The sequence below is a fragment of the Mytilus californianus genome, unplaced genomic scaffold (assembly GCF_021869535.1).
Source record: "Mytilus californianus isolate M0D057914Y unplaced genomic scaffold, xbMytCali1.0.p SCAF_15, whole genome shotgun sequence".
NCBI lineage: Eukaryota > Metazoa > Mollusca > Bivalvia > Mytilida > Mytilidae > Mytilus > Mytilus californianus.
Genome location: NW_026262637.1, coordinates 8,560,512 through 8,566,939, shown reverse-complemented (window position 1 = coordinate 8,566,939; position 6,428 = coordinate 8,560,512).

Here is a 6,428-nt window from a genome sequence, read left to right as displayed (position 1 = left end):
CGTAAAAAGATAAGAGAATGATTGGTGACGGCTGACTGGTGAAAAGATATCTTTATAGAAATTAATAAATAAATGTAAATATCTTCAACATGTTCAAGGGATTTTAAAATATGCATTAAAGATACAATTGTTTGAAGATGTCATAGTTGATTGTAGTTGCACTCCTTTATGTTTGTATCCGTGTCAAGGCAGTTCCAGGTGTAACAAGGGTAATATTTAATGTTGCAAAATAGAACTTTATGATGTTGTTGCAAAGGAGTCTATATAAAAAAAAAGACGGCGTATGGTTGCCAATGACACAACTCTCAACAAGAGACCAAAAGACACAGACATTAAAAACTATAGGTCACCATAGGCCGTTAAATGCTTTTATGCTCCGAAAAGACAATTCAAACGAGAAACTAACGGCCTGATGTATGGACCAAAAAAGGAACGAAATACAAATTTAAACAGGCACATACAGAATGTGACGGGATTAAACTAGTTTATTCATATGAAGAAGAACTAGAGGCTCTCAAGAGCCTGTGTCGCTCACCTGATTCTACTTTGGTTTTGGAAATCATGTAAAAATAGATTAAAATCATAACAGATACCCTAATAATGAGTGAGGCCAAATTTGGTTTAATATTGGTCCTGTAATTTAATGAAAAATCCTGGTGGCCATCTTGAACAGTAAATCGGCAACAAAGTAGCAACACTTCATCAGCACCTCATTAGAAACATTTATGCCAATTTTGGTTTCATTCCATTCAGTGCACCTCTAGAAGAAGCATTTATATGTATTTCCCATAGGGTCTTATGTTAAAGGAAGTCCCCCCATTGGCGGCCATCATGGATGAAGGATCAGCTTCAAAGTAACAAAACTTAGTCAGCACCTTATAAGGAACATTCAGGCAATGTTTGGTTTCAATCCATTCAGTATGTGGTTCTCTAAAAGAAGACATTTGTATGTATTTCCCATAGGGTCCTACGTTAAACTAAGTCCCCCGCTGGCGGCCATCTTGGATGATGGATCAGCTTCAAAGTAACAACACTTGGCCAGCACCTCATAAGGAACATTCATGCCATGTTTGGTTTCATTCCATTCAGTGGTTCTCTAAAAGAAGACATTTGTATGTATTTCTCATAGGGTTCCATGTTAAACTAAGTTCCCCGCTGGCGGCCATCTTGGATTATGGATCGGCTTCAAAGTAACAACAACCGGTCAGCACCTCATAAGGAACATTCATGCCATGTTTAGTTTTATTCCATTCAGTGGTTCTCTAAAAGAAGACATTTGTATGTATTTCTCATAGGGTCCCATGTTAAACTAAGTCCCCTACTGGCGGCCATCTTGGATTATGGATCGGCTTCAAAGTAACAACACTCGGTCAGCACCTCATAAGATACATTCATGCCATTATTGGTTTCATTCCATTCAGTGGTTCTCTAAAAGAAGACATTTGTATGTATTTCCATAGGGTCCAATGTTAAACTAAGTCCCCTGCTGGCGGCCATCTTGGATTATGGATCGGCTTCATAGCAACAACACTTGGTCAGCACCTCATAAGGAACAATCATTCCATGTTTGGTTTAATTCCATTCAGTGGTTCTCCAAAAGAAGACATTTGTATGTATTTCCCATAGGGTCCCATGTTAAACTAAGTCCCCCGCTGGCGGCCATCTTGGATTATGGATCGGCTTCAAAGTAACAACACTTGGTCAGCACCTCATAAGACACATTTATACCATGTTTGGTTTCATTCCATCCAGTGGTTCTCTAAATGAAGACTTTTGTATGTATTTCCCGTAGGGTCCTATGTTAAACTAAGTCCCCCGCTGGCGGCCATTTTGGATTATGGATAGGCTACCAAGTAACAACACTTGGTCAGCACCTCATAAGGAACATTCATGCCATGTTTGGTTTCATTCCATTCAGTGGTTCTCTAGAAGAAGTTCAAAATGTAAAAAGTTAACGACGGACGACGGACGACGACGGACGACGGACGACGGACGCCAAGTGATGAGAAAAGTTCACTTGGCCCTTCGGGCCAGATGATCTAAAAAGAATAAGAGAAATACACTTGAATTAGACAACATTCCAACAAGAAAAAAACAACTAAAATGTGTTAAAGTGAGCAACGTACAGTCATCAGAAATATATATGTGTCTTTAAAACATGTTTAGTTTTAAATCGACTAAAATGTGTTATAGTGAGCAACGTACAGTCATCAGAAATATATATGTGTCTTTAAAACATGTTTAGTTTTAAATCGTGGCTAGTCTATACAAAATGTAAATAAGATACATATTTGAATTTCTTAATTCTCAAAGTAACACAACATATCAAGATGTTACAGAAGACATTTAATGACGAGCTTATTACTCAGGACATAGTATTCTCACACATATGTATGCTCTTTCATGTAGTTATTATTTTCCTTTCTCAAATGTTTTATTATACGAAATTGATTTTGCTCATTCTTGCAGGCCATATGGTGACCTGTGATTATTCATATCATTGTTCTTTGATATATTGTTAGTTGTCTCTTTTGCGATAATACAAATCTACGTACTACTACTAATATTACTGAATACACAGCGGATTTAAACTATATTTTGTTACTCAATTCGCAAATTGAAATGATAAAACACATGGATTCAAATGTATTTTCAAAGTAAATTATTCAGTTAACCTCGATATTTTCGGATTTAATTAAAATCCTGAAAAATATCCATTCATATTTTGTTACGTTCACGTGAAATTCACGTGAAAAATGTGATGTGATCTAAAATTCATGTGAAATTCACGTGACATCTTTTGCCCATGTTTCATGTATAAGCTCGTTTGAAGTGAATTTCATGTAAACGTTTAATGCGAAGGTTCACATGAGCAAACGTTGCCTGTGTACTTGCTTGGTTTAAGTTTTATTATGAGCATGTTCCTTCATTTGCTTTTGGTTACATTTCATTTATGACATGCTTCAATACTTGCTTGGTTCAAGTTTCACTTTAAGCATGTTCCAATAATCACTTGTTATCACTTGTATTAAGTTTGGATATTGTTATTTATGTCATCATTCCTGCTCGTTTTTAGTTTGACTATCACTATGTCGACATAATTACTAGGTTTTGATTACTCTATTACGAGCCACTAGTTGCTTGGTTTAATTTTCACTATGGCAATGTTCCCATTCATGCTTGCTTCGTTAGAATTTCAATATTATCATCTTCACATTCCTGTTTATTTTGTGTTGCACTTCTGGCCGGTTTAGCTAGCTATAAAACTAGGTCCAATTCGCCATTTTCTACATAAGAAAATGCCTGTACCAGGTCAGGAATATGACAGTTGTTATCTATTCGTTTGATGTGTTTGAGCTTTTGATTTCGCCATTTGATTTTTTTTGAATTTTCCTCGGAGTTTAGTATTTTTGTGATCTTACTTTTTTCCAATAGTTGCCAGGTTTAAGGTTTACCGTTGTTGTAAACCCTTGCGTGTTTGGTTTGATTTTCACTACCGTCAATTTATCCAAGACTTGCTTGATGTATGCCACACTATTCTAATTTTCCAATAGTTGCTTGGTTAAAGTTTTACTTGTTATATGTTTACATTTGAGCTTGGTTTGAGTTTTACTATTGCGTGTATCCAGTAAATTAAATTCTCACTATTGTCATGTTCCAGTAGTTACCTGGTTTGAGGTTAACTATTGTCATATTCACATATTTGCTTGGTTTTAGTTTTATTATTGCATATTTCAATAGTTGTTAGTGTATGTTTCAATATTGTCATGTTCACATTTGTGCTTGGTTTTTGTTTGATTATTGTCATATTCCCACAGTTGCCTAGTTTATGTTTTACTATTGAAATGTTCCAGTAGTTGCTTGTTGACGTTTGTTTGACTATTGCCATATGCATGTTCATGTACTTGTTTAGTATGAGTTTTACTATTGCAATGTTGCCATACTTACTGGACTTTGTTTTTATTATTGTCATGCTTCCAGTCTTTGTTTTAACTGCTTAAAAACTAGCATTTAAAAGAACAGTATCACGAGAACATTCAATGAAGGTGAAAGCCTCCCTCAAAATGTCAAGTTGCTTGTAAATAACTACAAGATGGATTCCATTCATAGCATAAAAAGTAAATCCACAAAAATACACCGAGGAAAATTCAAAACGGAAAGTCCCTAATCATACCATTACCGTTCACTAGTACTGTTATGCATTTGAACAAATCCAACGAATGATTCGACAGAAATATTTTTACAAAATCAGTTGATAAAAAATAGTTTGTAGAAATGCCATCATTCTAGACCATATTATTATTAGTGGTTACTTCTTCAATGGCAACAACTGGTATGTGGAAACATGTCTTAAGCTTGTTTTTGATTTTTGCCATGCAAGAATTCCAAGATTAGACAAGCTTCAAATAGATGTTGAAAATCTGTTTCTTGACCAATATTTTAGTTATGTCTAATTTTTTTCATTACAAAATCGGTAAAGTAATGGTAAGACTTTGACCGTTAGAAAGTTTCACTTCGAAATTACCTAATATCAAAACCCAAAGTAATTTTGATGTTTAACACCAGTTATAGTTAATTAAGCAATTGGATATGAATAAATTGAATTAAAACGTATATTGTATGTTTAGAAGGTACAAGAGGACACCAATATGACATACAACAACTATTGATGAGGCTTTTTACTTTGGACAGTAACATCAAGGTGGTTGAAGTAATTTTTGTTTTAAATCTTTTGAACTCGATCGTATACTTATGAGTTTGAATGTCCCTCTGGTATCTTTTGTCTTTATTTAGAATCCTTTTTTAAAATGCAATTTTACAGATACATTGAATTCAAAATGATTGATTTTGAAAGCTCTTCAATAAAGGCTACAATAGTATACCGCTGTTCAAAAGTCATAAATCGATATGAGAAAACTAATTAGGGTTACAAACTAAAACCTAAGAAAACACATTAACTCTAAGAAGAAAACAATAGTGTTTTGTAAATGAAATAGGAATAAATGAGCACTCAGGTAACACCACATACAAAAAATATATCATTTGACAAGGATGAGATTTTGCCGAATCATAAGTCCTTCATGGCTTCAATAAACATTACATTGAACAACAAATCAAAGGACTTACCTTGTTTGTATTGGAAACCTAACCTTCACAAAATTCTGTACAAGCAACGGTACATTGCTGGCTCATCTGCATGTACAAACAGAAGAAGTGTCCATTAGATTGACAAAAATTCTGTCCGCAGTGAAAGAGGGTCTTCAGAAATACTGTGAAACTGTTAACTCGCGTAGTGGTATTAACTATATGTGGATTCTAAAAATCCCTTAAAGAACTTCTGGATAATTTTAAATCTCAATCTTTTTCTGAAATTAATTCTATCAAAACTTTTGATTTTTCAACCCTGTATAAAACAATCTCCCATGTGAAATTAAAAAATCGTCAAAAAGATTTAATCCGCTATGCTTTTCAAAATAAAAATGGTAGGATACGCTGTAAATTTATTACTTTGGGATATCATACGGCGTATTTTGTTAATAGTGAACAAAAAGGTAAAACATGCTAGTAGGGTGCCCAATCAACGAATTTGATCGATTTGTGTTTACGGAATAACACACGCCTATATTTTATATCATTGGAAAGGGGAGAATAAGCCTCATCGTAATATCGTTGTTGTCGTTGTCTGCAGTGGTCACGTTGTTTTTTAAATCAGGGTCAAAAATCAAAACAAAAAATTCCAGGAAAATGCAGAGTCACATTTAGATAGCTTGTTACTCCTACATATATGTGTTTGGAGCAAAATGAATACAACTAATTTATAGAACAATATCTTTTGTTTCTACATTTATAACGTATTTTATATTGTTATCGCCATAAATGACTTTAGATTGATAATTTTTACCTATAGGGTGTAAATTTGAAATTTTCAAACATCTGTTAAATAACAGTGACCTTGACCCATTTCAGTTTCAAAACTTTGGAATTTTTATATTCAATTCGTTACAAGTAAGATCTTAAGATTGTTTTTAGATCTTAACTTTAATAATTTGTCGTAAAAAAAAATGTTTGTTTCACGTCTTTTGATAGTGAGGTGTTTGTCAATTTCTAGGTTAATATCAAATTTCTGTTATTGAGTGTGAAGGCGTATATATTATTGATTTGTTTCGAAATTCGTGTAACATAAAGGTCGAACTTAGTTGAATATATAGCTCTGTGTATAGCTTTGCTTTACAGAAGTAAAGATTACTGCAAACGGAGTAAAACGAGGGGGTAAAGTTCTGAAAACAAAACGTCTGTTAGAAACAGGTAAAACACCCAATCCTACATATACAGATCACTACATGAGCAACAATTGACTATAATGTTTACAAGTATTCAAAGAATATAATCCGGGAGATGGTTATGCACAGCACCGATGTATTTTACAA